The 12,420-nt window shown below is 28.2% G+C and overlaps 1 protein-coding gene across 3 annotated transcripts in view; it reads left to right on the plus strand.

Moving 5' to 3' along the window:
- Positions 1-12,420, plus strand: part of LOC105193964 (transcription factor SUM-1) — a 117,975-nt gene that overhangs the window by 47,153 nt on the left and 58,402 nt on the right. The window lies entirely within an intron of this gene.

A 12,420-nucleotide genomic window follows, 5' to 3' on the forward strand; every position in this document is an offset into this window, starting at 1 on the left:
TATGTAAATAAAGTCTTTTTATGAGGATATATTTAATTATACATACTTGTTTGAACGAAATTTCGTGTTATTTTGTGTATTCTTTAGTGTATTCTATATTTTAATTCAGTCATGAGTTTACGTGAATATAACTTGATCCAAAAGATTCGTACTGAATGAGATAATTTTATCGTGTATTTTAATACCATAGCAAAATGTTTTGACTTTTTAACGATTGATGTCACGTAATATTACATATTACATATTACATATTCTCAATTCAGTCAATGCGTATTTGACATTTACAACAAAGTCTTAACATTTTTGTCAATTTAATGTAGATAAATTAAACATTTCTTATTACAAATTTGTAACACGATGTAAAATACCTGAGCCAAATAAGACTCAGTATTAAATAAGGTCCACTTTTAATTTTACCATTTAAAAATGCGCTTTATGTCTGAAGTAACAATGACGCTAATTTTTTAAAAGTTAAAATTGCATTTAAGCCAAGAATTTCTTAAAGTTAAAAAATTAATTACAGACAAAATTAAAGATAATTATGATATCTTACAGAATAGACCTTAAGGATTTCGTGTTTGTGATTAATAATCATTTTAGAAGTAACTTGGAAAATAATATTTAATTCCTTTGTTATTTTTAATATATTTTTAATTTGGGCTTTATTAAAAGCAGAGGTGTTTAATAAGGTTTAATGTCAGAGTTTAAAAAAATTTCTTTTTCTTTTTATTTAAAAATGTTTTAGATAGAAAATAATTTTATTTTGGTGAGTGATTGAAATAAATAATTCTCATTTAGTTTATTTCAATATTTCTATAAATAAGTTTATAAAAAATAAAATAAGTTAGGTGGGTCTTATTCGGCTCAGGTACCTTACATATAGTTCAACGTGTATAGCGTTGATAGCCGAAGTTGCAATTATTCGCCTTTTTGTCGGGATCTATAAGTTAACTGTCAACGGTCAAAAAAGTGTTCGTCACTTATGCGACAGAATTTGAAACAGAATTCTGTTTATCTGTAACATGTGAACAAACATGTATGTAATATATCATGTGCAGTGTATAATACTCGTGAATTATAAATGACATAAATTACTACTTAACCTGCTGTTAAGGAGTGCTCATATCTTATTGTCTACATAACAATTGATCTTGATTTTGGGAACAATTACTTACTGAAGATAAGAAATATTCTTGCCTATTGATTGGAAAATTTATCAATTACAAAAATAAATATGATTGTTTTAATGCATTAAAAAAATTTTTTTCTGAACTAAAACGATACTTAAGTAAATCTTCAAATTGTTTTTTATTTAATTTAAAATTAAATTTGATATTGGATCTTTGAAGAAAAGTTATGTAGCATATTAAGCATATTTTGTTTTTCTGTTATGCTATAACTCACACAAAATATTTTTTTTACGTTTAAAAGGTTTTATTTTTATGAGTATTGCTATAATTGTGAGTATTATTGATGTTGTTATTAAAGAATTGCCCGTGATACATTTTAATTATATTTACATGCATTTCTTAATAACCATATTTTTTTAATAACTCAATTATAAAAAAACCAATCAAATATTCTACACATAATTTGATATAAAATTATAATTAGAATTCTGCCTTGAATTCTGTTATAAATTATAGATCATATAAAGCAGGCTTTAATCACAATATAATTTAAATTGTACTTGGAGTTGTTCATCTTACTGTATTGCGTCAATTTTGATGATTGATACAGATACTTCGTCTACATATGTTACACCCATCAGAGTTATATTACTTTTTATTGAATTATAAATTATATATTTCCATACTCTTTTATTGATAAATTTTATTCAAAACTGCGATATAAAGTTACATCTATTTTTACTTAGCACTAAATATAAAAGCTCTTTCTTTTTTTTCTGACATTATTAGATAATATAATATTGGTAAGGTGCTATGTAGAAATGAAAGTAATATCTACTTATGCAGCACAACGCGCGCGCACGCACGCACGCACGCACGCACGCACGCACATACGCGCGCGCGCAAATATTAAGAATTTCTATGCACGCACAACGCAGCGCGCACGCACGCACGCACGCACGCACGCACGCACATACGCGCGCGCGCAAATATTAAAATTTTATTGCTCCAAAAATAGCTTTTATTGGTAGAATCTAATCAATACAATCTAGCTAATAATAGGTCTTAATGTAATACAAAATATTTTTTATCACATTTTTCTTCACAAATGTCCTGGTCTACAATATATTATTATTTGGTGAAAGTTTACTGTTAAACAGTTTTTTTATTCTTGAATTAATCCGATTGAAAATTAATTTGAGAGGATAACCATGTTTTACAAAATATAGTAATGCAATAGAAAGAGTGAAAGGTCAGTAACGAGCAAAAAGAAGGTGTACGTTTTTAATTAAAATTTATTTCCGTTTAACCATTAAGTAAACTGAACGTTTCTGCTTAATCTTCCTCAGCAGTATTAATAAGTCAAAGTCATAAAAAGGATTACATCAAAACTTAACATGCCAACAGAAAAAATTACAAAAGTTAATAATCTGCGGAGTTTGAGTGATAATAAAAATGTTGGATTATATATAAAAGGTGATGCATGATTCTTGTTGCCCTACGAGAATAATTTGAGGCTGTTGATAAAAAAAAATTAATAAATTGTTAAATGTGTTCAAGTAATGATATAATGTTTGTCTGAGGAAAAAATATCATCTAATATATAAAATGAGTTTTGTAAGACGAAAATTAAAATACAATGTAAACAAATTTATAACTCACTGCAATCTCAACAAGTAATAAGTAACGTGTGCTCAACGTGCTTGATAAGTTAACAAGTATGCAACTGATGTTGTATGCTTGAGTGATCGTATAAAATAAATCTCATTATATGTTAAAATTACTGGTAAATCTCTGTTTCCTGCTCTTCGGTTGTGTGTTCTTGACACGTTTATCAAGAATATTAAAATACGATTCGTTTAATAGCTTGGTATTCTTGCTTGAATTAAGTCCGTCTGATTGTATTATCTTATAGATCAATCTCTTGTGATACTTGGGTTCAAAATTCAAAATCCCACGTTTCGGAAACAAGTCGTTTTTGATAATTAGGTTTTTTATCCAGGATAGTTGCATGTTTCCAGTAAAATTATGATTACATTGAATGATATGATCAGAGACAACAGAATATTTATCACGATCTAATTTGACATTATTTCGATGTTCTTTAATTCTTAATAATTTAGTTTTGAGTTGTCTTTTTGACTAATCAACATATATAGCATCACAATTGTTACATGCTAATTTACAAATAATATTGTTCTTATTGGTGTACGGAATGTTGTCTTTATGTACCTTTACAATTTTGTTATATTTGTTGAAGCAACGATATCCTATCGGATAATTTTTATCTAATTTTTTTGTCATTGCATCCGTAGTAGGTATATTTAATGTAAGGCATTTGAGGAATATTTTCCTTATAGATTACGTTTACTTCTATGGATGCGATAACAAAAAACCTTATATACTTTGATATTTTTTATACGTTGACTGATGTCTCTCGATTCCGTTAACTACTCGCGAATTTTATTCACACCGTGCGTAATTTAACAATTAATTTCTAATCACCTAATATGTAACTAATTAACTTCATATGTTGATAAGAGGCACGTGAACCTGAAACGTCCATGGTTAGAATGTAAACATTGAATTATAATTATATATTTAATTATTAACATCTATATTGATTGCTTTTTATTGACCTGTTGATAACGTAACATTGTATATACACATATAGAGCTTGAACTATCTTATAAAATATTTTAATATATTTTACAGTTATACATGAAATAATTTATAATATTTCTGTGGATTTGTGAAATTTGTTATTAGTTGGAAAAATGTCATGCTATTATGTATTAATACTTATTAGAAAATATTTTCTTATATAGGAGAAGGTGAGTGAGTTTGTACACAAGTGTGTATGATTTTCCTTTAAAATTTTGTCATTTATTCTCTTTATTGACAAATTATGCATACATATTTACATATTTTATATGTTAAAGAAAGATATTATTTTATTAATTTGATAATTTTTAATGTATTTATCAGAATAATATTCTCAGAACAACATATTTTATGAAGAACATTTTTTTGAATGTTTTTAAAAGAGACAAATGTTCTAAATTTCGGAATATTACAATGAAAAGTTCTATACGTATACGTAGAATGTTCTATTAAGAAAATATTTGGATTATTGATAAATTATTTCAAATTCATCAATATCAACATGGTTGTGTCTAACAGAAGATCAAATTTACAACTGATGTATGATTCGTTAATACGATCGGTTTTTTGCCTTAGTTTTTCACTGAATTTATAATCAAAACATAATGTATAATTAATTACATTATAAAATTTCATGCAGAACTTTCTCTAGTAAACGAAGTCATTAACAAGCAATGTATATTGTGTACATATACGTATATATATATATATATATATATATATATATATATATATATAGTTAAAATATTGTGCAAATGTTTATAAAAATATAGGTTCTTTGTAACACACACGTACATTCACACATACACATAAATACTTGTTACAAATCTTAATTTTTATAAAATTTTTAATATTAATTATCTAATATTATTTTTTAAAAGATACTCTATAAATAATACAGAAAATGTGAACATTGGTAGTATCACTATAATAAAATACTAATTAAAATATAATACATAAGTTGTTTTATGAAAGTATATTATTATCATGGCTTCGCCGAGTAATTCCATTCTTCTTTAATCATATCTGCCGCTTTTTCGGCAATTACATATATAGGGATATTTGGGTGTCCCGATACAATTTCGGGCATAATGGACGCATCTACCACTCGCAATCCTTGTATACCGATTACCTGCGAAACATTAAATATAAAGATATGTACTGTTTATTATCTTCCGAATGAATACTGTAATGCATTTTGTTAAACAAATACCTTTAATTTGGGATCGACAACAGCAGTCGGATCTGACCTGGGTCCCATTTTACAAGTACCGCATGGATGATAGAGTGTGTTAGATAATATCCTTATTATGCATTCCCAATAAGCATCAGTGTCATATACGTAATTGTTGCATTCAGTATAAGTAATATTTAGGAACTGAGGACCAAACGCCTGCATTGGTTTTGTCTGACTAATATTTAATGCAGCTCTAATTCCAGCAATCATTGTCCTGACGTCGTCTGAGTCGTCGAAATAATTCGGCACGATTTCTGGCTTAACATTAACGTCATTAGCCAATAACGTTATCCTACCACGACTTTTTGGTTTCAACAATACTGGGATAATGGTCCAGCCATGAGTGTTGCCGTATTTATTCCATTTATGGATTATTTCGTCTTTCAAATTTATCAACATTGACAAAAGAAAATCTTTAGCTGTAGAGGCGAAAAATAGCAGTTCCATGTCTGGTAGAGCACTAGGTATATTAGGATGTTTTGTGTTAATAAAACTGACAGCCTCAAGACCTGTAGGCAATGTTAACGGTCCTGACTTATTTATTAAAAATTCTCTTACATAGGATTTAGCAGAATGTAAATCATTGAAATTGAAACCTATTGATGCATTTATTGTCCATGATAGCCCATAAAATACTGTATGATCCATCAAGTTCTCGCCGACTGGTGCATCTTGAACGACGTGGATGCCTAGTTCAGTAAGATGCTTCGCTGGTCCAATACCGGATAGCATCAACAATTGCGGTGATCCGATAGCACCGGCGCATAGAATCACTTCTTTTTTCGCAAATATGCGTATAGTTTTGCCATACTTGATGAATTCTACACCGATTGCTCGATTCGTGGTACGATCGATCAGTATTTTTGTCACCGTGCTCTGAAGAGTTATATGAAGATTACTGCGATCGTGTACAGGATGCAAGTACGCCCTATTGCTACTCATGCGAGTATTATTCACGATTGTGTTCTGCAAATATGAAAATCCTATTACATTCTCCCCGTTGTAATCTAGTGTCGGATATCCCAGCTCTTTGCCAGCTTTTAAAAAAGCTCGCGCCAATGTGGTATGAAATTCTGAGGAAGTGATGTGTACTGGTCCATCAGTACCATGGTAGGCAGTATTTGATTTCAGTTCTGGAATATCCATTGTTTCAACTTTTTTAAAATATTTGAGAATATCTTTGTACGTCCAACCTTCGTTTCCCATTTTGGCCCAACGATCGTAATCCTCGGCACCGCCTCTACTAGCTATCATAAAATTTAACACACTGCTGCCACCAACTACTTTTCCTCTCGGATAAAGACAGCTATTGTCTTTCATTCCACGACAATACATTTTGGATGATTTGGTTCGATAATTCCAATTAATGTTATTGTTAAACTGCAACAAGGTAGCAAAGAATGGAATATCGAAGAACAGACTCTCATGGAAACCAGCTTCTATGAGTAATATTTTGAATTCAGAAATTTCACTAAGTCTTGCGGCTATGGCTGCACCGGCCGTACCAGCACCGATCACTATAAAATCATATACGTCTCCATATTGGGGTGTCATATTCGGTATTTCCTGATCTATGAAATGTCGATTCTGCTTGAAGAAGTCCACGACTTCAGTAGCTACTTTCAGTAAATTTGGCAACTCCGATTCTTCATTACGGTGGCCATAAAAACTATTGAAGTAATGGTACCCATATAATGGATTGATAATAGCATCTGAACTGAGAATGAGAAAGAGACTCAGAATCGTATTTTGCATATTCGAAATTGACTTTTTAATCTGGAATAAAATACAATAGATAAAATATTTGTGGATGTGTAAAGTACAGAGTGGCTCAAATAAAATGTAGAGACTGTTTTTCTACGCCTTTTACAAAAAAAAATGTATCAGACAAAAGTTATATGAAGGGGGATAAATAATGGTAAAATTATTATGACGATTACGACAACTTTCATAACACATTGATATTGTCATAAAATGTTGATGTATAAACCTCTAACAACGTTCTCGCGCGTTTTCGCAGATATTACAACACCAATCGGAAATTCTTTCTGCACGCTATGACTGCTTAATATGAAAAATATAAGAAACTTTTAATATAAAGAAAATAAAGGCGTAGCAAACATTTTTAGAAGCTTGGAGAAATACATATATTTGAACACGAATATTGTTCGAGTACAGGTCGAAACATGTATATATGAGACTGATACTCGAAACGAAAACAAAGTAACGTCTCGAGTAGTTTAAATGGTCATAATACATTTTCTTCTTTTGTGAAAATTGACAAACGAAAAATATTTGTTTGTTCGATAATAGTGTAAGTGATCACGCAGCGCACTAATTAATTTGTCAGCAGGCCGTATGAGTAATTTTGGGTATACGATGTGAGGTACAACGTGATGTACAATTTAAATGTTGAACATTTAGAAAGGGAAGGAACGAAAATTCTGAAAGGACACTTGAACCAAGGAAACGAAGTTAATTTCTTTTAGGAGCGATTTGACTGAAAGTAGAGACGACGAGCGAACGCATGTGACCTTGCTGTAGAATGAGATAAATAAAAAATGAGACTAAATCGAACCGTGACTTAACGTAATAGGCGCGACCGCGCCTCTTGATTCGCCACTTTAAATGTAAATCATCCACCTTATGGACTAAATTATTTTTCGAAAAAGTTGATTGTTCAAGATTATAAAAGTCACGTTTTTTTAAAACAAAATTCTATGATTTGTTTTACATAGTGTGACTCAATTAGTCTGAATACAAAGATATTAAAATAGAATTATTTTAAAAAAATTAGTACACAGAAAAAAATTATTATTAAACCACCAATTCATTGTTTCATATATAAGCAAGAATATAAAATCTTCTTGAAAGAATTTATAATTTTAAACAGACATAATTTTGCTTACATAACAAAAATTCTTTTTTTCGTGTAAGCAAATTATGTCTGTTTAAGATTATAAATTCTACCAGGAAAATTTTATATTCTTACTTATACATGAAACAATGAATTGTTAATTTGATATTTTTTTTCTGTGTACTACAAAATATTTTATACTTTATTATGACATACTTCAATATAAAATATGAAACATCTTATAAATTATTTATTTTATTGTAATTGTATTTTAACATATATAGTTTTTCTTTTATGGTCAGAATAATTACATAAATCAGTTCCCTGTCCGCACCAAACAAAATGTGACGTGTAGATTCACCTTACGTTATGTCGCAATGACGTCTCAATTAGTTTAAAAATTGATTTGTATCTAACAACCAAATTTCCGACGACAGAAATAATCGACTAATTTTGAGAAATTAAGATTTTCCTGTATTATGTACATAAAATACTTGCTAGACAAAATGTATAGTTTTATTTGATTAAAATATGACTAATTAACACATTCAAATGATTTGGTTATGTCTTAGCGATATGCAAGGTCTAAAGGCATATCCGAAACCAATGAAACGTACAAGACAACAAACTAAACAAAGAATACAAGAGTTAAGCTTTTCTGTTCTTCTGGACTCTAAACTTTATTACTCTTTACACTTACGTGTTATATTTCAATAAGCGCTTATTATTCTTATATTAAATAAAACTCCTGAAATAAGTATTAATAAGAAATTATTTACTCTTGATAATATTATTTAAAGAAGTAAATATTATTTAATGTTTCAATTTTTTAATAATTTAACTTGTCGGGAACATTTTAATTTTTAAATGTAATAATTTTAAATTTTATGAATATGTTATGCATAATAATTCACATTGTTTTTTGATCACAATATTCATAAAATATTTCTACAATATTCCACACATATTAAAATAATAATACTATGAACATTATGTAAAAATGGGCATATGGCATTAACATAATATTCCCATAATATAAAAATAATATTAAAAGTATTGAATATAAAAGTATGGAATATTATTTTAATAATATTTTATTTTTTATGATTTCGTATAATATTCTAGAAATAATTGTGTGTCTATAGGGATATCACGATATAACTTCTAAGCCTTTTATATTTTCTATAATAATTTTATGTAGATTATAATATACATAATTGTGTCATTTATTATGTTAACAAATCAATTCAACTTAATATGATTTCGTTATTCGAATGTTAACGTTATAATATTAACAGTAAATACTGAAATTCTTATATAACATGATACAAATGTGACATAAAGACAAATAAGAGTGATTAGATAAATTACCCTTACTTCTTTTTCTGATTTTTGCGATGTAAATTCTCGCTCATAAATACTGGAGTCATTTTATAATTTTGCTTAAACAAATGACAATAATCTTGAAAAAATAGTTTTTTGAAAATTGATTTGATTTTATTTGTTTCTCTTCAAACTATACCTGTATAGTTTGACTATATATGTTTATCTTTTGTTTGAAACGTATTTTTGGCGAAAAGTGTAGGAAAAGAAATATTAGTCTATTTTATTCGAGCCGTCCTCTATATATCAAACTCATATTTTTAAATCCTTACCTTATATAGCAGCTGATATGTGCACGACTACAGAAGATGCTTGATAAAATTTAACTAAAGAATTTTAGATTTTCTTTACGTGTTTATAAGCTAGTATCCCCTCCATACCGTAAATATAAATCATTGCATCACATGTACGATGCATAAATGACAAAATATGTGGTTATTTGGCAATCTTATGTTTAGTAGGAATATTTTTAAATTCGTTAAGTATTTTTAATATTTCTTTCACAACATATGATCTTTTGAAATATGACTCGTTCAAGCTCACACATCTCATCCGAAAAACGCTGTATGGACGCTGATGGACGGAATATTTATTATGATCTCAGATGAATGTCGTAGCGTCCTTCGGATAAAATATATTGTTATGAGTTGTATACCTATAATTTATTTGATCTATGTTGCCGATATGACTATCGTATAAGATTTAATTCAATATTATAAACGGTAAATAGGCTCCCCAAACATTTCAATTGCATGAGATGTGAACTGGTTAATATGTATATAGAAGTCAGCGCAATAATTATTGAATAAATTATAATGCAATTACGTTGAGTAAAGGTATTTAAATGTTTTGGCTACAAACTTTTGAGTATCTTTAGTAATGTTAAGAATAACAATCATTATAGCAATCCAGCAATGATTATATTGTCCAAAAATCCATGAAGACTGATCTTAAATAAGATGACTATAGTTTGTGATTAATGTGTCTTCTTAATTCGAGAATAAAATGATCAATTTATTCGAAATGGTAATTGGACATTGATTAATCACGATTAGTCATCCCACCCGAGGATCGCAACGCTTATGTCATAAAGGCATGCAAATATACTTAATAAAATGTGATTCAAGATAAATATTTACTTTACACATTTTGATATTGACGTTGATTCTTCATAAGGTCAAGATCATTGACCTTTTCACTCATTGTTTATTAAAAAGTTATTAATTCATATTTAAGTCATTACCAGTTGTGATATTCTTTTTTCGTTCATATATAACTCATTACTAATGAACTAGTTAATTATGATGTAATAACCATTCATAGTTTGTTAAGAAAACTACTATAGAGGCTGCGTTCTGAAATTCACTACTAGTACAAAAAATCTATAGCTTACGTTACGTATATTACAGATTTTTACATGTATTGACAGTATATATCGGAATGCAGCTAGAGTGCCTATGTAGCGAATTGACAATAATATCAATTGAGAACATGAAGAATTTGAACATTTGTGCATTATATTCGAATAATAATTAGCTTTTGAACATCTAAAGTAAAATGCAATGATAGGAAAATGTGCCTAGATGTTTAACATACGAGTACATGCCTGACTTATAGTTTTAAGTATATACTCGTATAGTGGTCTATGCGCAATTGTATAGTAGAGGCTTAAAAAGTGTAATGATATTTTTATATTTTTCTTACATCGCATTTTCATAAGCTAATGTCTTTTCCATGTCGTAGTCGATAGCTTGTTTCAGTATCGCATGCGCAATACATCGAAATATTGCTACAGTTATTCTGCAATTTCCTGTTTAATAGCGCTTTTTTTAAATTCTTTAAGTAACAGCTTAATATTTTTTATTCTTGCATCATCTAATTTTCCAAATTATGAATTATGTATCATAATGTTTCGCGTTAAATATAACATGTTATGCGAGACTTTCACGTGTATCTATAATATAATATAATATATGCAAGCCAGTTAGTTGCGAGTATCCAACATTATCAGATTTCAGATTGGAAACGGCTGGACCAAACGAGTTCTTATTAGGTTTAATCGATAGTTTGAATTTTATATGACAAAAGTGTCATTGATTTTTTCTGTACAAATTATGATAAAGATAATTATGTTTTTTAAATAAAGATAAAAAAGGTCATAATGCAAAATTTAATTTGATAAATTTTTTGTTAAGAAACACCATCATCGCCGTTACTTTTATGTTTTTTTCTAATACATGTTTAAACATACATTTGTCACTTTCTAAAAAATTTTGTAACAATTTCAACGTGCGATGCTTACAACAGCGCTCTATGAAACTTTCTGATAAGACTTTGACGGATTTTTGATATATGTCTCACTAAAGATATTTTTCTGTCTATTGAAATCAAAATATTTTGTTTCGTTTTTAGATAAAATTAATATTTTTATATTTATTTATTAATATTTTTATTCCGCAACGGAATTGTGCCGTTAGTGGATCATAATCGAAATTCATGCAACGACTTTGTATTTTTGGCGGATCTAAAATGTTATGGCATGATAAAACATGTATCTATTGTGACGGGATGGAAAGTCCACGTCGATATTTAATATTTTTTGCTAAAACTATTGAAAATAATTAATTACTGAAAAATTTTTTTATTAACATTTATAGTAAATTTTTTAATAGTATATTTTCTAAAAATATATTTTGATAGTTAACAAAACAGGTACAACAATGTATGATACAAAATCAATACATGTTACATTCACACATATAAATACATAATTATTATATTTTTAATCTTTTTTTGATTAATATACAGTTCTTATATTGCAATATTAATTAGTATACTCTATTATCTTAAATTAGCATCTTCTATTTTGATCAATAAACGTGAATTATTTATAAAAATCATTTATTCTTAATGAAATGATTAATAAAATTTCAAAGAAGACTATTACTTTACATGTATAAAAGTCATTTATTTTATAAAAATTAGACAGGTGTTAAAAGTTCATAATTAATTTTTAGATATATTTATTTTTTATATACATTGTTACCACATTGAGATCTGGGAGACCGCCGCTAAATTTTTTTATTATAGTGTTCGAGATAATTATGAAATTATGAAGTAAATATAATAAGACAGCAAAAGAATCAATT

Source organism: Solenopsis invicta, chromosome 7 (genome assembly GCF_016802725.1).
Source record: "Solenopsis invicta isolate M01_SB chromosome 7, UNIL_Sinv_3.0, whole genome shotgun sequence".
Classification (NCBI taxonomy): domain Eukaryota; kingdom Metazoa; phylum Arthropoda; class Insecta; order Hymenoptera; family Formicidae; genus Solenopsis; species Solenopsis invicta.